General features: G+C 37.6%; 1 long non-coding RNA gene across 2 annotated transcripts in view; it reads right to left on the bottom strand.

Moving 5' to 3' along the window:
- Positions 1–630: 630 nt before the first annotated feature.
- LOC109118152 overlaps positions 631–20,825 on the bottom strand; it is a 411,352-nt gene continuing 391,157 nt past the window's right edge. Inside the window, exons 4-5 of one of the 2 annotated variants that reach the window (XR_004518080.1) lie at positions 3,469–3,532; positions 631–687 (exon numbers count right to left, since the gene is read on the bottom strand). This is a non-coding gene — a long non-coding RNA (uncharacterized LOC109118152). Of the gene's footprint in view, positions 688–3,439; positions 3,533–20,825 lie in introns of those variants that run through there. The other variant, XR_002025450.2, reaches the window with a different exon arrangement.

Below are 20,825 nucleotides of genomic sequence, written 5' to 3'. Positions count from 1 at the left end.
TTCAACAAAATTGGCTATAAAGTGAATCTTGTTTCCCTACAGACTTTTGATATAAAATCAGCAATATGTTCTTTTAGCACACACACAAAAGACTGAGTGATAAAGAAGAGTGATAAAAATAGCATAAGTGTAAATAAAGATTGCCACCTTTTAGAAGGATACATGAATTCATTTATTCATTCAACAGGTACATGAGAGCGTACCAGGTGCCAGCTACTGTGTCTGGGCTGAGGATGCAACAGAGAAACACTAAGACAGTACATCATACTTTATGCTACTTTGCAAGGTTTTCATTCACACCTGACTTATATCCCATGCAAAGGGCCAAATTTGGTGCCATTTTGGCCTTCGTTTCTAGTATGAGTCATCTTCTAACTATGCTCCATGGTTTTCATGAAATATGATGCAATCACTATGCAATTGTGTAGTTTGCAAATGGAAGTCTGTATGTCAGAACAAAATACTCCTTTCTTGGGAGAATTGATTTTATTACTTTTTTATACATTTGATTTTTTGTTTAATGAATTTTCTTCAAGTGAAGAATACTTTATCTTAGCTAAAAATTTATTTCTAACATTTCCATACTTATCTGTTAGTATAAGACCCAATAAAAGCTGGGAGGTGCTGATGGCCAGGCATATACAGATCTTGCCTTTATGGGGCTTGAACTTTATTCAGAGATTCACGCTAAGAAATAGATGAGAAAATAAATTGGTTACGTGTGCCATTTTAAGTGTTCAATAAAATAAATCTACTTCAGGCAGCATGGTCACGAAAAATATCTCTGAAAATATTAAATTTATTGAGAAGCTTCACATAAGAAGGTAACAAATAGTAGCGCTCAAAATAGAGGGAAGAGCAAGTACAAAAGTACTGGAGAAGGAAAAAGGGCTTCCTGTGTGTTGAAAACAACCTAAGACTAGCACAGTTGGAGTACAGAAGGCAAGGAGGAGAGGGAAAGGAAATGCATCAAAAGCAGTATGTAGAGGCCAGAACCTCGTAAACGGTAGAAAAAAATATAGACTTATTCTAGGTATACTAAAAAGCCAAAATAATAGAAAAAACTGGAAGAGGTCTACATGATATTTGGCTATGTTGGTGGGGGTACTTGTTTTGACACTATTAAGACCAAAATTTATTAAGAAAGGCAGATATAGGACTAACCAGTTTACCACTAGTAGTATAAGAATGAGTATCTTAAAGATAAACAGGTTAAATACACTCAACAATAAAAGACAAGATAGGCAAGTTATGATTTTGCAGAAGAACCCTATAAGATATGACAATGTAGCACAGGACTGCATAAGAAAGACTTGGACCTCTAACTTTTCTGAAGGACAGAGCAGCTCACCAAGAATGCTGGGGACCCAGACATAAGCACTAGAACTAAGGGAGTTTACACTCCAGGTGACAACTATACAGAGATTCATTCTGCTGTTAATCTGGGATTCACAGTAACTCACAAAAAATGTGTGAGATGCTGGCACATGTAGAAAGCGTGCCTTTTAATGAATGGCCAGAAAGGGACAACTAGATACAAAGTAGTCTGTCACGCCCTATGAAAGACATAATAAGCTTCACCTGATTTGTAATTTCTGGCATATTTTGGAGGGATCATATTGTTCCTGTAATCACAAACAACTGCCTGTATTTCACTCAAACACTTTATTTTTCCACATTAGAGAAATGAATTAATAAATAATAGTCCTTAAGTGATCATTAACTTTGTATGGTCTTTTATTTCTTTCCATCTTCTCATATTTCCCCAATGCTCTTGGTGCCAGCTTTTAAAATTACTAAGTGTTTTATCAAATGAACTTCAATTCCTTCCAGATAATTTAGTGGATGTTACTTTTTGTGACAAAAGAAATCAGGCTTCTTAAACACAATGACATTGGATAAGACACATTGGTGGAGAACTACTGTTTTATTATAATAATGGACTCAATTCGTATTGAGGTCAGTGAAAAGGGTATGGGCTGCCTCAGGAAACGCAAGAGTCTATATTTGCATCCATATTCAAAGACATCTTTTCAATAAGTCTTTCCTCATCTTGTCCTTCATCGACATGCTTTGTGAGACCAGGTGTTTTATTATTTAAAGAAAATAATGGAAAAGTTTAAGAAAAAGGCCTCTTCTTAGGGGCAGCATATGTCCCTGAAAAGCCACCACATTTCCTCAAGGGGCAAAGATAAAGATTCTCACCTAAAAGGAGACTTACAGACTTAATTTGGTTTGGCATTTCCCCATGGTATATTTGCTTGTGTTAAGTGGATATAGATATTTTTAGCTCGGATTTTCAGGGGTTTTTTTTTTTCTTTTTAATCTCATCTGTGCTCAGATGCAAAATTTCATCTGCTCACAGCTGGGCAAACAGTATGCTGGCTGAGTAGAAAATTCTTTCTCCTGCCACAGGAGACCTAAGTAGTGCTGTTCAACAAACCAGTTTGCTTCCAAAGAAATCAAAGGATTCATCAGAATTTATTCTCTTTATGCTTACCTGATACAAATGCAAGCCTTTTCATTCTGTTCACTAACATGTCTTCTCTAATTCTTCCACAAGAGCCATCTTTCCATGTTACATGTACTGTTTTTCTAGAATATACCACGGGACGAGAGTTCTGCTTCACAACAAAAGATTTTCCTAACGGTGATTTATGGGGGGATATGTCCAAGATTAAGCAACAGTTTTTTCTAACTATTTGTGAGATATGAATGGTACTTCTAAAATCTATATCTAGTCCAAATTTGTGTTCAAGATGCAGCTGTTGATTCTTTATCCTTAATTGTGTTGACCAAACCAACAATAGCTCTGGTTCCATATGACTAAAGACTCACAAGAACAATGCTAGACTCTAGCATAGAAGAACTTCCCATGAGTAAATATGGATGGATTGGAGACATATAAAACTGATGGGACCTGTTCAAGGCTTGGCTAAAGGGAAGAAGAAGTTAAGGGTGGTAATGCACGCTGAACAAGGGAGCCTTGCTCACTGAAGTTGGGTACAGGATTAAAGAAAAAGAAAACATTTTGTTTTGACTCTGTAGAGTTCAAGCATTCTGATACATCTAAGAAGAGATGTGTAATTATGTATTAGTTTCCATACTACTAATTCCAATAAAAGAACTGAAACTGACTTACTAGATACAAATCAGTAAGATGTGTATATGAGAAATTTCAGTCACTGCTTTACATGACGTTTCACAATGACCCATGAGAACTTATTATTTCTCAAATTTTACAGATAAGTGTTCATTTTCCCTGGAAACTCAGTAGTCTGCTTTACTTATTAATACATCCAGAAAACTTGGTCAAAATCCAAGTGGAAGTATCATTGGGCTAATATAATGATGCATACATAGAGCTCATAGTATAATGGAAAAAACATAAAACAGACTAATTCAACAGTATTGAATGCTAGAACGGAAATTAGTGTATTATAGAAATATTTGGTGGGGGAGACCTACACTTAGTAGGGAGATGGAGAAATCAGGAAGGGCCTCTTTGAGGAAGCAACACTTCAGCGGAGACCTAAAAAACAAGAAGAAGAAAAAAAAAAGGGTTGGACTGAGGAGAGAAGGGTAATCCAGCCAGTTTCCACAGAGGATGCGACATGTCAAGGAAATAAAAGAAGGTCGGTTTGAGAGGCGCAGAATGAACAAAGCACACATGTGGCTGAAGGGGCAGGTAGGGATTTTATCAAGTCAGGCCTTGAAACCACTTGAGAGAGTTTAGATTATTTTTGTAAAGAACAAAGGCAGGAAAGAGCCTTACACAGTTTAGGCAATTTCTCTGCCCAGGGTATGCCATAGCACTTTTGTGGCTCCTCTGCTATTTTGAAATATTCTACTTATATCTAAAAGTCTTCATGGAAGGAGAAAAAGTGAGAAGCCACACATTCCTTGTGGCTAACTATGTACCTATCATCTGCCTGCTTACCTATGTATGAATTTTCTACAAGATGCCTGCTCTTTGTTTTGGATTTTGTTTTATATTGCTTTCTAGAGAAACACCTTCATTCTTTATGTGGTTTCCGGTCCTGATCAAACTACCAGCCACATCCCTCTCTGGCCTATATTTTTGTGGCTCTTTTTTCTCTGTTCTGTCACCACAAGCAGCAAAATTGGAGATCAGTGAACATGTTTATTTTCAGTCAAAAGAGAATAGTACACGCCTGTTTGCTTAGATAATTTCCTTAGTAAAGCTGAGTCTAAGCTAGTTAAAATTTGGTGTTAAGTGTTAGAAAAGAGCTGCATTTGTCTTAATAATTGATGAAAGTCTTAACCTAGCTAACACAATAGGTATATGCCATATTGTATTATATTGGCTATGCCTAGAATCTCCATTAAGAGTCATCTCAAACTGTAATCAGCCTAAAGCACATCATCCTGGCTATGACAGGAATAAGCACGTGTCAGCATGCGCCATGAAACAATATACAATCACAGTTCAGAAATGAGCATTTATGACATTGAATGCTGCAAATTTACGGGCTTCAAATTTCTTTTTTTCAATCATCAAAAACCCTAGAAAAGTGTGCATGCTCAAGAAATAGAAATTGAAATATATTTAAGTTCCAGTAATTTGCATAACTCTCCCCAGGACAAATGGGTGCTATGATCTGAGTGTCTCTCCTAACATTTCCTGAAATAGTGACACAATTCCGAAAGCCTGTGTTCCTTAGATTAACCCCTTTGAGGAGAAATAAGGCTAACAGGTGATCTTCATTTGAAGTAAACTAACAGAGTGCATCTTCCTACCTTTACTTTACCATCAACTGATACAAAGAACAGTAAGTAGTTAAAACATATGAATATGTTTGCCAAGTATTTTGTGAGTACCTATAGATATTTACTGGTAGCAAAATTCTGTGTTCTGTTGACCCTACTTAGCTTAAGAGAATGCTTTACAGTTGTCATCCTGGAGACTTCAAGGATTAAACCTTTGAGGTCAAAACATAGCTTGAGTTTTCCTAGCTGTTTGTAATTGCCATGCCATGCCAGTCACTCATGAAGCTCCACTGAAAACACAAAGGAAGTACTTCATCTGAAATTTACAGCACTCAATGCTTACTAAAATTGACTTTATAGATATTTTTGTAGAGTTTCTTTCAAGGTGTTTGTTTCCATTATTTTTCCATGTTAGGTGACTAAGTCAGATAAACATGGAGACTTAGAGCAATACTCTGCCTAAACAGATCTCCAGGGCCTTGACATCATCTGAAGACAGAAGCGATGCTGATCATAATGGAAGGTCAGCCCAGCTGGCAGTGCCCAGGTGCATAATAAAGGGGGAAGGTGGGACTGCTTCATTATCCACCCTGACCCTGAAGGGATGCTGGCAAGGCAGTCAATGCAAAAGTGTGTTTAGCTTCATGGGGCCCAAGATTCGTACCCAATCCTATGAATTCCTATCTAAGGAAAAAGATTAGCCACTAATATCCATCATCTGTCATCCTCTTTTACTGAAAGTTAAGGTATTCTGCATTCTAGCTCTAAGAGCTGGCCCAGGTGTGGATAGTCCAAAACATTCTCTCAACCCCCTTCTTAGCCTCAGGAGCTTTCTCAGACTTGTAGGCCTGTCTGGGGAAGCCCAATCTGTATCAGAACCCATCTTACTGCAGGGTAGACTTTTGAGACTATGCTCTTCCCCGATTCAGCTTAGCAGCATCCAAGCCTGTCATTTGACTGGTAAAAAACTGTTCTGAGACACATGGTCTAATGAAACATCAAGATTCGTAGATAACTGTGTGATTTAACCAACCTTTCTAATGGATAAGACATAATAGAAGGTCAAGGCTTGTGTAATGATTAAACTTCCAAGGTCTTTTGAAAAATTATTCCCAAACCAACACTTCCTGACCCCCTGTACCTTTGACAAGTCACCTTTTTTATTTTCATCATTACAGAGCAAGTGGCTTTAGAGTCTTGGGTTAGATAAAAAACTAAATTATACTGAGGATCATGTATTTAAGACATTTATCATATTACCTTATACCAATATATTCCATCAACCTCTTCTGAGAAATCCAGTATAATCCATCTACAACTCCATACAGCAGAGCTGATGCTTTTTGCAGCCCTGGCTATTAACTTGGTCATGAACGATGACTTGTTGTTCTCAAAGCTGGGGTAGATAAACCCTAATTTTGGATCTTTCTTATGGGATCTTCCATGATCATGCAGCTTCTTACTGAGCCCTCTAGAGAGAGAAAACCCTCTGTTTTTAGTCTGACCTTTGTTAGACCAGGGAGAATACACAGACAGCCACATTTAGGGTTTACTTGGATCTTTAAGCCCTCATTTGCATTACAACCTTGAAAATGCTCAAAGACGGGAATGACCTCTTTAAATTCTGTTATCTAAGTGATAAGCTGGATGTTAATTTGTTTGAAATCAAAATTAGGACAGACATAGTTTACAGATCAGAGTAAAGTAAATCAACAGCTGTTAAATTCATCCTTATGATCAGAACAGTGAGAAAGAGGACAAAATCAAAACAGAAAACGCATGGTATATATTGCTAGGTTTAATCCGCTTACACACTCTTAAGATGTTGGTAGAAGTTCTATTGCTAGAAATACAAAGTATCTTGGTAGGTGGGTGAGGTGAATCAGAGCAGAAACAGGTTTTACTGAGTGAAGAATGCCAGGATACACGGGAAAAATCTAACATCTTATAGATGTGTCTGGCCTCTAAATCAAGGTTTTCAAGCAAGTTCTAACATCCTTGGGAGGAGATTCGAGGGAAATCAAGGCAGAGCTCCAATCCTAGGGTGGCAAAGGTACCAACCAGGTTTTCAACACTAAGATTTAAGGAAGAATCCAGAGACCAGCTCATAGTCACTGAAGCACAACAGGCAGCAGAATCCAGGGAGCAAGGAGAAGGCCCATTTGTCAACAGAGCTAGGCTTAAGGTGGCTTTAACCCTAAATGTCAGAAGATTAGGCTGGAAATCGGTAAGTGTCTGCTTCCTTGGTAAGAAACTGGGAAACAATATTGCTTGGAGGTGATAGGCGTCTCAAGGTCTCTGGCAATAAGAAAAGAAGACATAAAGTTGGGGATAAGACTTGATCATTGAGGGAAACAGAGCAATGTTTTTCCTTAAGCTTTACTGTTTACAATTTTAAGGACAAATTAATATGATATCATGTTTCTATCTAGGAGCAGACTTCCACAGGAATGCCTTAGTTTAGAACTTCCTAAAGCAAGCTCTGCATCAGAATTACCAGGGGAGCTTATTAAAAGTAAAGGTGTGTAGGCTTTCAGACCAGAACTACAATTCAGAATCCCACAGGCCCAGGAATCTGTATTTTTAACAAGATCTCCTGGTGATGCTTACACACAACTAGAATAGAAAGCTGTTCCCTTATATAGAAGGAAAAGTTACATGAAACTTTTAAAGAAGAGAAAATTTCCTAAAGTGGAAAACATCGCCCTTTTGCCATCTGTGTGTCTGCCACACCATAAAGTTCTGAAAGGGTTAAAATACACCACTGATTCCCTCCCTCTCTATCTCTCTCCCTCTCCACGTCTCTCTCTCTGTCACACACACACACACACACACACACACACACACTTGTCCTTTAAAGTATATTTTCCACTTAATCTTTTCTGCACTGATCTGTTAAATATTTGAACTTGATTGTTCACGTGATTATTTGAAATTTGCATCTGGTATTTAAGATCCCTAACTGAATAAATACCGCGCTGTTAATCAAACAGATTCATTGTGAAAAGGTAAAAACGTGCTCAGTATTAATTTTAGTAAATATTTCAGGCATTCGCCAACAAACACATACACAATATAAATTAATCAACTAATCCAAAGCCCCCAAAAGTTCACAATGAAATAAACTAAAACTCCAGCAGTGATAGATTCTTGTAATTATCTTTATCAAATTAATGTCTGTGTATAACTACCCACAATATAAGATTATGGGAAAAAAGACAGCTCTGGGACTGATTCCCAAAACAACAAGCACTTTATCTTGTAAATTAATAACAACAATTTGCACTTTACAGACCTTTTCATCCATTGGTCCCTTTGCAAAGATGAATTAATTTCATTTTAACATAATTTCCTCAACAAAAGCATTATTCTTGAGGATCAAACAATGGATTTAAAGCATTGTCATAATTAGAATCCATTTCTATACAGATTCCTTAAAATGTCTTTTGGTTATTACCTATTCATCCATTGCCTTACAACACGGAGGGAACAGTCTGTGGAAAAAAATGCACTTCATACTTTTAAATATATATCTAGTTGGAAATGAGCAAAGGCTTTTCTCAAGAAGATCATCTTATCCACAACATTTCCCAGCCAAGGAGCATGACAGGAGCGATGTTTCAGCAGTCACAGAAGCCACTACGTATGTGTGGGAGCCAATTCTCTCCGTCTTCCTAGTCTCCCTTCACAATGTCCATTTGGGGATCCACCAAGAGGGATCTGCTGTGATTAGTCACTTTTCCTTTGCTGGGACACAATACCTGGTACTCCCAACTTGAAAGAAGAGAAGTTTATTTTAGCTCACAGCTTCCAGTAGGTTCATTCCAACATCAGCTACCCCTAAAACAGAAGGACAACTGCTCTTCCTGTGCCAGCCCAGAAGCAGAGAAAAAAAGAGGCAAGAATTCACTTCTGGTTCATACCCTTAGTAACCCACCCCTCCAACTCAGGCCCATTACAGAACACAGACTCTTGGAGGACATTGTGATATAAACCAGAACATGCTCAAAATCCGCGTCTCTTCTTAAATATTTCCTGACGTCCATAGATTAGGTCCCCATGTTTGAATTTGGTATTTGATTTATTCTTCCCTCTGAAAACCATGTAAGTTGACTTATTTCTGTGCTGAGGATTGAACCCAGAGTCTTCTCTCTAAGCTATATTCCATCCCTTTTACTTTTTATTTGGAAATAAAGTCTCACTAATTTGTCCAGGTGGGACTTAAGCTTGAAATCTTCTTGAATCAGCTTCTCAAAATACATAAATTAACTTTTTACAGACTTATCGAAAGCAAAAGTAGTCTATATTTTGACCACTCAAGTAAGAACAATATGTTGTTTAATCTCAAGGATTTATTATGAGAGAAAAGATACTTTATTTGTCAGCTAAAGATAAAGCTTCATATGCTGCTCAAAAAACCAGCTGGGCTTCAAGGAGTCCCTTCTCCATCCCTACCACAGAGGGCTCTGCACCCAGCACCTGACCCAGCCCATGAAGCTAATTAGAAGCTACCGGTGCTAGCAAAAAACATACAGTCCCTTATTTTGGCCATTTCCTTCAGTTTCTTGGTATCAGCCTGTTCTCTAAAAACCTATTTGAAATGGAGAGTTTTTAGAAAAGTTTTGCCAAAGTAAACCAATATTGTTATCTTATGCTGTGTGACTTTAAAATCCCTTAAGTTAGTGGATTATTCTAATAAACACTTACTATTTCACTGTATTTGTGGTGTTAGAACTCAGAAGCAGTTTAGGTGGATGGTTTGGGCTTAGGGTTTTTCATTCATGAGGCTGCACACCAGAGGAAAGCTGAAGCTGTAGTCTCCTAAAGGCTTGGATAGAGTTAGGGCATCTTTTCCAAAAGGGTTTCTATGCACTGCTGTAGATAGGAGGTCTCAGTTCTTCACCAAAAGGGCCTTTCTATTGGTCAGCTTGAACATCTTTGCTGCCAAGCACCTGGTATATTACAGAGTGAGGGCAACATGAAAGACCCATGTATGCTAAGGTCAAACACTGCATGCTTTCACCTGTGCTGCATTCTACAAACTAAAGCAGGTTACTAACTACAACTTATATCTAAGGACAAGAGACTTACGGTCTATCTTTCCAAGGGAAGAGTCTTGAACAATTTGTTGACACATTTTAACACCTTCATAGTCTATTTCAGGACTTTGGCATAGTCTACAATACCTGCTTTCCAAGTCAGGGCAGCTCCTAAACAGGGTCTGTTCCTTAAATGAGATACAGTGCTAGTGCCATTCATACCATTAGCACTGGCCTTCCAGAAGGAGATTTGTGAAACAAAGGAAAATGTGTGGCATCGAACTTATTTGTAAGACTTTAAAACATCAGTTGAGGGCTGGGGATTTGGCTCGGTGGTCCTGGCACCTGCCTCACAAGTTCAAGGACCCGAGTTAAAACTCCAGTACCAATAATAATAATAAATAAAATAAAACATCAGTTGAAAGCTGGGACTGGCAACTTCAAGAGTTTATGATAGTAAGCAAGAGGCTTGAACAGTTGCACCTCCCAGGGACAGTTTGGCCACCTGTCAGCTTCCCGGCTGAAGAGCTCCAAAGGATACAAGAACATTGGACAATCAGTCTCCTAATCCCTCACACTTTTTTTGAGCCTGTTCAATTTTACAGTCTTCTCCTCTTTATTAAGCTGAGATCAATGTATTGACATTTTGGTAGGAGAAGTGGAACGAGAAAAAGCTATGCTATTCCCAGAAGGGAAAACTGAAAACAAGAAACATCTTGTTCCTATGGTCTTGTTTCTTAAGGACACTTGAGGGCAAGCTCTGCTAAAAGTTCATTCTGTGAAGCAATGGACACCGAAATGAGTACTTCTATGTGTCCTCTGTTCTTACTGAGTACTCTAAGGGGAACATCTAGAAGGAAGACAGTTCTTTCTTTCTCCCTCCCTGTCCTCCCCCCGACCTCTCTCTCACTCTCTCTCTCTCTCTCTTTCTTGCATTCATCAGCCTAGCTGCATTGAAAATTTAGAGCCCAGAACTCTTGCTTCGAAATTCAGGGATCCAAAGACATCTTCATTTATACTTAGTGACACCACTGTGAGATGTCTAACCTCCTTGGAAAAGTGAAAACATTTTTTATTTCAAAATTGATGATGATTGTATTAGTCAGCTTTATGCCACTGGGACAAAATACCTGAGACAAGCAACTTAATAATGGAAAAGGTTTGTTTTGGCTCACAGTCTCAAAAGTTTCCGTCCTAGGATGGTTGGTTGGCCTCTTGTTTTCAAAACTGTGAGAAGGCAAGGTAGGAGCACATGATCGAACATTGGTCACCTCTTGGCAAACAGGAAGCAAAAGAGAGAAAGGAACTAGAGTTCTAATATTCCCTTCAAAGGCATAACCTCAGTATCCTAACAACCTAACATCTTAGTAGGCCTCACCTCCTAAAAGATCATTACCTCCCAGCAGCACGACAGGCTGAGACCAAGCCTTTAGCCCATGGTCTTTGGGAATCAATTATCTAAGCCATAGCAATGATGATGAAGAAGCCTATATTAACTTCCAGAAACTGTGCATCTCATTTAATTCTCACCACAACCCTGAGAAGCGAGTAACATTTTATTCCCGCCTGAACAATGAAGGAACTGAGCCTTGAGAAATTCAGTGGCTTGCTTGAGTTCAGCCAGTCAGTAGATGGTGAGGCCAGTGAATACACCAGGAAATCTGAGTCCAGCCTCTATGTGGGAACATAGCACTGACCTAAGCCAGAATGTATAATCAGATAATTAGTAGGAAAGGAAGAGCACTAAGGACTTGTTCACAGTCTTTCCCTCAGTAGAAATATAAATAGCAATTTCAAGTCTTGACAGCTCCTTAGTTGGACATCAGTCCTGCGACCAGGTTAGTGGATAAACTGTGTGGGGCTCTCTATACACAGGAAATGACAGATAATCTCTAGACCAGAAAAAAGCCACATGATTCTCAGAAGTTCCCAAAAATTATACTGCCTCATCTTGCTATTCAGTAATATACTATTCATTTCTAAAATTCCTAATGTCTCAACTGATAGTATTTACTTCCTCAAGTTTCATGAGTCTAAAATTAAATGAGATAGTGTATATTAAGTTTTTATCGCAATCTTATTATATAGTAGACAATGTGATTTATTATGACTATTGCTATCACAATGTGCAAGTTTCCACTGTTTCACACCAGTGTGTGGGGGGAATATATATATATTCTACTATCAGAGAGGACAATTAATTTAATTTATGATCTAGGATCACAAGATTAAAATATATAAGAACTAGGATACCAAATTAGAACCTTAAAATTCCAAAGCCAGTGGCATTTCCTCTAAAATAAAGGATATAATCTGAACTAGGCTCTCAAACCCATGTCTTAGCCAAGATTTGCAGAACAGATTTTCATCATGCTTACATATTATTGGTAAGAATTCTCCTTTTCTTTCAATCCACAAGGCATACTCTGGGACAGAATTTCTTTTAAAAGTGAAATTCTACCGTTTTAGTGAGGATATTACCACTCTGGCACTTGGAAAAATACAGCTGTGGGAAAAACTGTCACAACAATCCTATTGAATGTTGATGATCCTCACAGATGGGGAATGAAAACTCGAAAACAATCATTTATTCCCATTGATCTCCAGCTCATAGGACAGGAGCAGTTTTTCTTCCTGAGAAAGCAATCACCAGCCCAGCATTTTTTAGAACTCACTAACTCCTTCATAGAGGGAGGTGATCCACCAGACCCCAATCACCTGCCTCCTCACGCAGCACTAAACATCTCTCCCGCTGTAAAAAGGGCAATGCATAATCACTAAGAAAGCAAATTCTATTAAACAAAGGCCAAAATGTCAGTTTCTGACAAGCTAGACTTTATATATAATTCATAATCAACTCCACCCTTTTCTCAAATCACATTAATGAAAAAATCATGCTTTAAAAATATAACCAACCTTAGGGTTTAATTGGATGGGAGGTGATAGAGGTGCAACATTTACCAACTATATTACTATCAGAGCTTTTATATTCATGTGTACCACAGTGTTTTGCTAAGTAGGGAGGAAATGGACATTCTTACTTGAATGGTAATTATATTCATATTGATTATTCTTAATGTACTTCTGGAAGTGGAGGTTATAGCAGGAGAATATGAGCTATCCTATGATGTTTTGAAATCTGCTCATAGATACCATCACCATGTTTCTGCCTCTTCTTTTTTCTAATATTCAAATCATAAAATACTTATTAGCAATATCAGTATAACCACTAACAAATACTGTTCATGGTGAAACAAACAAACCCTGCTTACTCCTCATGACAACTCTATGATGGAATATTGAATCTTCTATTTCACAGTTAGGAAAACTGACACTTAGAACTATTAAGGCACCTTTTGCTCATGAAGCCGTTACTATTAATTAAAGGTGAATATTTCACCACAGGTAAGTTATCCTTAGTCTCAGCTCCTGAATGCCATACTATAATGCTTCCATATAAAGAAGGAAGGCTAGTATGAAGCAAAAGCTCCATTCTAAAAACGTTTCTTCTTTGATCAGAATACTCCTTAAAGAGTACTACAATTCCCATTACCATTTTCTTGGTATTCCAAACCAAAATCTTTCTTTGGCCTCCATGATGAGACAAGCAGGTGTTTTAAGAATTCAAGCATTGCATTCACACCCTGCTTACTGAAAGCTTAGGCTTTACCCACACCTTTACCAAGCAATGAAGAAATGCTGCCTCCAGTAACAGAGTCTACCCACATCATCCACAAGATGCACAGAGAAGCACACAGTTGAGTTTCCAGCTGAGATGATCTGATAGAAGTGTCATCAGCACCAAGATCTGAGGAAGATGATGATTTAGCAAGACAGAGCATATGGCTTCCGAATATCTTGTTCTTTCCCCTCCAGAACAGAGACTGTTCCTCTATAGCAGTTTGCCAAAATTAAAAGTACCAACCATGTGTCAGTTAAATAAGAAGAAATGTAATGTTTTGCATCCAAAAAAAAAAAACTTAATAGGACGAGAATGTCTTCAACAGGCATCAACATGGCAGACTACCAACATCTTACAAACCAGCTCCCTTTCTTCTCATTGTTGTGTAAACACTCACATAAAAACACAAACAGAGGGGACTTCTGGGAAGATCGTGGAGTGGTGAGAAGCAACAAAACAATCTCTCTGAGATGTGGAGTACATACCCTGGAATATAGCAATGTAGGTGAGAGAAGGAGGTGTGAAGTGGGCCCCAGAACCCGGGAAGGACCTGAAGTGAGAACTGAAGTGCATAGGGAGACCCAAGAGAAGGACCTAGAGGCAGGAAAGATAGGTGGCAAACAGTGATCACTACCTGAATCACAGCGCCCGTCATGAGAGAGGTGAACCTACAGAGGCATGTGGCTGTGAGGCCTCTGTAGAGAAACACACCATGAGAGTGTGTGATTTCTGGTTCCGGAAATTCAACACAAGGACAGAATATTAACAGCTTTTAGAAAAAAGAAACAAATTGACTATAAAGGAAAGCCCAACAGAGTCACAGAAAAATTTTCAACACAAACCTTTAAGTCAAAGAGAGCTTGGCGCAAAGTATTTTAAACCCTAAAAGAAAACATCCTCTGACACAGTTTGATGTACCCTGCAAAACTATCTTTCAAAATTGATGGAGAAATAAGATATTTCCATGAAAAAGAACACCTGAAGACATTCATGACAAAGAAACCAGCACTCCAAAATATTCTGAAAGATATTCTACAAAGAGTTAAAGACTACAATTCCATGAATTCCAGTAGAATGAATCCTCCGGGCAAGATAAGCAGTTAAACAAAAGGGAAAGAAAGGCAGGTAACAACAGGAAAATTTTATGACAAAAACAAGTCAATATATATAAGTTATAACCATTAATGTAAATGTTCTCAATTCACCAATCAAAAGAAATAGATTGGCAAAATAGATCAAGAAACAGGATCCAACAATATGCTGCATCTAAGAAACATATTTAACTGAAAGAGAAATTCACAACCTGAAAATCAAAGAGTGGACAAAACACTCCACACAACAGAAACCCAGAAAAAAATCAGGGATGATATTGTATTTGTAGATTAAAAAAAAAATGAATTTCAAGTCAAGACTGATCAAGAGAGGCAAAGAAGGTTACTGCATGCTTACCAAGGGAAGCCTCTGAAAAGAAGAGAAAACAATCATAGTATGTATATATGCTCCAAATACTGGCACACCGACTATATAAAACAAATATTAATGGACATGAAAAATCACACGAGCACTAATACAATTACAATGAACTGGTGCAACTACTTTGGAAATCAGTATGGCAATTCCTCAAAAACCTAAAACTAGAGTTTACATTTAACCCAGCTATTTCCCATCTCAGTATCTTCCTGAAAGGTTAAGAGTATCATACCAAGGCAATATATGTATAACCAAGTTTACAGCAATGTAATTTTTTATAGCTAAATACTGGAAATAGAAAAAAATGCCCATCAACAGATGAATTTATAAAGAAGATGTGGTCTTTAAAACAATGGAATACTACTCTGCCTCAAAGAAGGATAAACCTGAGACATTTTTAGGTAAGTGCACTTAGAGACTGCACTGTTAAGTGAAATACATCGTACACACATATTTAAATACTACATTGTTTCTCTGGTGTGAAAAACCAAAAGGGTAAATAAAGTCCAAATTTTAATAGCTATAGGGAAGTGGGAAGAAAATGTTCAGATAGGAATGGAATAAGGGAGCAGGGAGGAGGAAAGGAATGAAGGGAAAAGAAAAAAGAAAACAGATGAGAAAAATGTAAACAAAGGCTTTGTAAATAAGGAAGGGAAGGGGTGTTAAAGGGAGGGGAGTGGGGAAAAAGAGTGAAGATATATTATGGACAGGTGGAAATTCCCTAGGAATAATATCATCATGTGTATCTATAATGTACCAATAAAATTAATGTTTAAAAAACATGAATACAAATTTAGGTGAGGGCAAAATACCCAGCCTCCAGATTGCAGTAAAGGTCAGACACTAGCACTCTTCCTGAAATGAGGTAGTCTCCAATCCTGAGATCCTGGCATTACTATTTGTTGGGTAAGGTGCTCAAAATGGGCTAAGTTGCTAATTGGTCAACTCAAGCATAGAGTGTATTTTCCCCTTCTAATTACTGGCAAAGCCAGATTGGGTGTGGAAGTCAGCTATTGCTCTGACTTGAAGGCATCAGGGAAAATACAGAATTGGTGCTTTCTTTGTGACCTCATTTGATACCCCAACTGATACTGCTGGATATAGGAAATTGAAATAAATGAGAACAACATATGTATGCTCTTTTGTTGGAATGTTATTTCAGTTACTTTGGATTGACACAAGGGTCATTTTTTTTTTTTGGTCACAAAATCATTTTATTAAGGAAAAAAGTGGAGTATCTGCCATCTTAGGAGTTGTTAAATGATAAATGCCACATTTATATGTATATAGGTTACCATGATAAGCTTGGTAAATCTTTCAACACAGGAAAAAGATTTTTCAGGCAAAGAAAACCACAGTTGCAAAGAAATCATGGCATGCTCCCTCAAGTAGTGGTTTTGTTTTATGTTTTGTGGTCTGAGTCACAAAGGTCTTGGTGAAGTGTCAAAATATGAAGTTAGAGGTGGTAAACAAAACCTAGTGTATAAATCATGTTCAGACTTTTGAGTTTAGTTTTCGGGTCTTATCAGATCTTATTATTATCAAGTTTGAGTCTCATCTGGGCCTGTAACAAGATATTGTCTTGTAAAAAGAAAAAAGCAACAACAAAATAAACAATAAAAAAGGGCTGAGGATATAACTCAATGGTAGAGTGCCTCTAGGCTTGATCCCTACTATTGCAGAAAGGTGAAGGATGTAGGGCAGGATATAGAAGAATTTCTCCCAAAGAAACTGCTCTCCCAATGTTTGGGAACTGAACCAAATTTCTAGAAATTGCTTTATCTCAGCTTTCAATAGGTTCTCTTTCTTAGAAGAAACTTCAGTAGTGCTGAGTTACCAACGATGGCCCATAAACACTTCATGCTGCATTAGAAGGATCACCAGGAAGGAATCTTTTATAGTAAATTGAATTATGGTTTTCTGTCTTCCCTATAATACATCCTCAACCACTGCCATGTCTCCTGTAGTCTCACTGCTCAGGGAAGAGTATCGGCCCCACCACATTTTTATTGGGCTTGGCTTTCTGATATGCTTTGACCACTAGAACGTGAGTGAACGTGACATACACAACTCAGCACAAGTACTAAAAGTCATAACTTACTTTTACTAACTTTCTTACTCATTTTTTTTCCTCTTTACTAAGAATGGATGTCACAGATCAGGTGTGATCCTTGGTCCTCAATTTTCCAATGTAGAACTGAGGAAATGTGCAAGAGTGCCACAGGAGTGGATTCATAGCCACAGACATGGAAGCTAAGTGAAAAAATACACTGTTATTTTGAGTCACCAAGATGGCAGGATTGTTACTACAACAATCTAAATAATTTACCTTCTAAGAGAGACTCTCTAGATTTCATTCCTAGGAGTGCAGGGAAAAGACAGAAAAAATAAAACCAACAAAAACATTTGAATGGAGTAAATATATATGCCTACAAATGAGTTTTGTCCCATACGTCAATTCCTGTGATTTTTAAAACTACTGTCTGGAGGGTTGTGACCAGAATGTCTGGATCAGCGTCCTCAGTCTCAGTCTTAATAACGTTTGACGTGCACATAGACTCAAGGGGTGTTGACCCAGATGACATGTTTAGTGATCTAGAACCAACTTCTTCCATCTTAGAAAAAAAACTCCCACATTAAAAAAAAAAAAAAAAAAAAAAAAAAAAAAAAACAAAAAAAAAAAACCACACAAAAAAAAAAAAAAAAAAAAAAAAAAGGAAAAGAAATACCACTTTTCTCTTTCCATTGCCTTCCCTGAATTTTTCTAAATATTCTTTCACTGTCACAGATCTCACACCTGTGGTTTCAGCGTCTGGAATGTGGTAGTAAATGAGGCCGGCTTTTCCCCGACACCAGTAACAATATCAGCAAAAACGCGAATTCTTTTCTCTTTGGCTAACACGTCCATGTACGTAGCCCTCCTTCTCACGCTTCTGAAGAGAAGTGGTTTTACAGACACTCGCACAAAATACATACTGAGGAAAGTATGGGTATCTGCACCGACCTCCATGCTTCCCATTCTACCATCTCCGACACAATGAAGGCAGTGTGCAAAACTGGGGCCCGACCGATTTGTGTAGTGATCAGTCCCCTGGAGCACTTCCTGTTCCCTCACAAACCACCTCCCTCCAACAAACCCTTCTTACATTGCTAGGACGCCATCTAGAGGTCATTGCAACAAATAATTTCCCCACGCCTCTTCTTTATGGGAGGCAATAGTGTGAATTAAAACAGAAAGAAAAGGAGGGTAAGTTTGTTGTTCATCCCTGAGTGCCACACTGCTATTTTAGGAGATGGCATGCTTTATCTCGCTTAATTACATAAGATAGTTTCTATTATTCCCATCTTATAGATGAGAAAACTGGGCTCAGAATGTGAATTTCTTGCTCAAAGAACTAGCAGAGCCAAGATTCTAAACTAGGTCAACACAGATGGACCTATCACTATTCAACAATTACAACTTTTTATTTAATTTAATGCTCTTCATTTCATGACATTTTGTTACTCTTCAACAGAATACATCAAGTGCAAAAGCTAAATGCATCTATTTATACTTCCTATCATACTTTCCTATAATAGGACTGATTTGTGCTAAAATATTTGAATAAATGACTAAATGAATGAATTTTTCCCCTTGATTCATTCAGTCCCTCCTTAAAGTTCACATATGTAAAACAGCTGTGCTACCTCTGACTGCCTCTTCAGTCGGCATTCTGGTCTTGTGGAAGTTCTCAAGTATCCTGCCACTATCTACACTACAAGTAAATCCCATATTACCACAACCAACACATTTTTAAAAAGGAAGATATTCAGACTTAAAAATAATTAGCATGTTCCCTTTGTAAAGGAAATCCTATGAAAAAACACTCTTCTACAATGAAGAATTTAATTATCTGAAGAATTACTTTCTTATGCATCTGCTTTGTGGAGCTTTATTTCCTCAGTCTGATTTATAGTAAGTGAGGTTTGGCTCACCAGCAAACACAACTGCAAACACACCTGCAAACACACCTGCAAACACACTTGCCACATATGCACACTTTGTCTACTGTTCACTGATGTGTGGTTTATTATCTGAAGTATGTTTCCTGACTATACTGTCTCAGTAGGAGTGTGAGCACTACAAGGGCAAGTACTAATTTCAAAGTATTCTGTAAACCTCTAATTTCCACTGCAATGCCTTGAACTAATGTAATAAATGTTTATGACTGAAAAAAGATTCCTCCTCTTTTTTCTGTGCTTGTCCTTTGAAAGAAATAACAATGAGCAATTAAATGTTAAAAAGTGCCAAGACTGAAGAGTGGATTTTCCCAGAAGGTAACTGGAAAGTGCCTACCACATTACTGCACAGGTAATGCAGCCGTGTGGTCTAGTCCTGTGGGTTAAACAGACAATTGCAATGCAGTATTCTGGGCCCACAGAGGACCGAGGATATCCTATACTTTAAGAGATACAAAAAGTGACTGACAGCTGAGGTGCCCAATTACTGAGCTTCCAGATAGAGAATGCTATAATGCAATTATAATAAATATTATAATGCTATTATAATAAATGTGCATTGAGTTGAATTAAATCAAATTGCCACCTTGCTCTCCAGAACCTAATAAATGAACTAGGAAAAATGGAAATTTCGTGATTTTTTAAATTTAAGACTTCCCAGTAAATTACCCAGAGATATTTCAGATTTTAACCCATACAAACCCTTATGAACTTATAAACTTTTGCCCTACCTAATTCTTTGATCTGCTGAATAGATCTTTCTAGAAGCTTATTTAGGTTCTGCTCAGATATTTCAGGTGAGGAATCCAAATAACTAGCCAAACTAGAATCTCATTTTTTATGCTACTGAATGATTTAAAGTTGATAATGACAGCCGGGCATGGTGGCGCACGCTTGTAATCCCAGCACTCGGGAGGCTGAGGCAGGAGGACCGCTCTGAGTTCGAGACCAGCCTGGACTCCATAGTGAGTTCCAGGTCAGTCTCAACTACGTACCAAGACCCTGTCTCAAAAAAGAAAGAAAAGAAAGAAAGAAAGAGAGTTGATAATGACAAATGGATGTGACTGACAGCATCCACAATTTGTACTAAATTATTTCAAAAAGAGCTAGTGCCCTTGGGAAAACAGCTTTTGTAATATAGTTTATTATTATTCCCTTATCATACACTATATGTTTGAAAGACAAGAGAATTTTTATTTTATGTTACAAAAAAATAGAGTTCAAGACCTAAAGTTTACTTCAGATAATATACAACTCGATAAGACATAAGTCCAGGGGTCATTTGTCATCTGAAATGTATTTTACTCCATCTTTTTATTTCTCTGTAGTCCCAATTTTGGCTCCAGGATACAAAGTTAATCTCAATATTGCTTACCATGTTTATTCAACTTAAAACCACAAATTCCTAGTATTCCCTCTTAGCTTTATCAGTAAACATTGTTTTGTTTTGTTTTTTATATTACTGAAGCACTTAGGCCATAAATACTAACGTACTAGCTGTGAAAAATCCAGGAGGAAACATTTTTCATGGAAAAGAGAAATTTTTTTTTTAAAAAACGGGCTATTGAATTTTTTTAAATTCTCCCATTATAGTCCCATGGCTCTAAAATGTCTAAAGAAAAGTCATTTCAAACAGAAATATATTTCTAAAGTTTCCCTCTTGAGGATGATAGACTTGAAAGAAAAATGCTCAATTTGAGGTATTATTCATTTTGTAAAAATATTTGTTACCAAAGGAAAGAAAAGGAAAAACAGTATCAAGGAAGAAAAAAAGTATTACCAAACTTGACATTGTGTGTGCACGTGTGCGTGTGTGTGTGTGTGTGTGTGTGTGTCTGTATCTCTAGGTGTGTGCTAGAATGCTAAGAATATATTCATAATGATTATTCAGGCAAGAAATTTAT

The sequence above is a fragment of the Fukomys damarensis genome, unplaced genomic scaffold (genome assembly GCF_012274545.1).
Source record: "Fukomys damarensis isolate Sample0158 unplaced genomic scaffold, DMR_v1.0_HiC HiC_scaffold_3, whole genome shotgun sequence".
NCBI classification, from domain to species: domain Eukaryota; kingdom Metazoa; phylum Chordata; class Mammalia; order Rodentia; family Bathyergidae; genus Fukomys; species Fukomys damarensis.
Note: the sequence above shows the minus strand (reverse complement) of the source record. Positions and strands in the feature narration are given on the sequence as shown.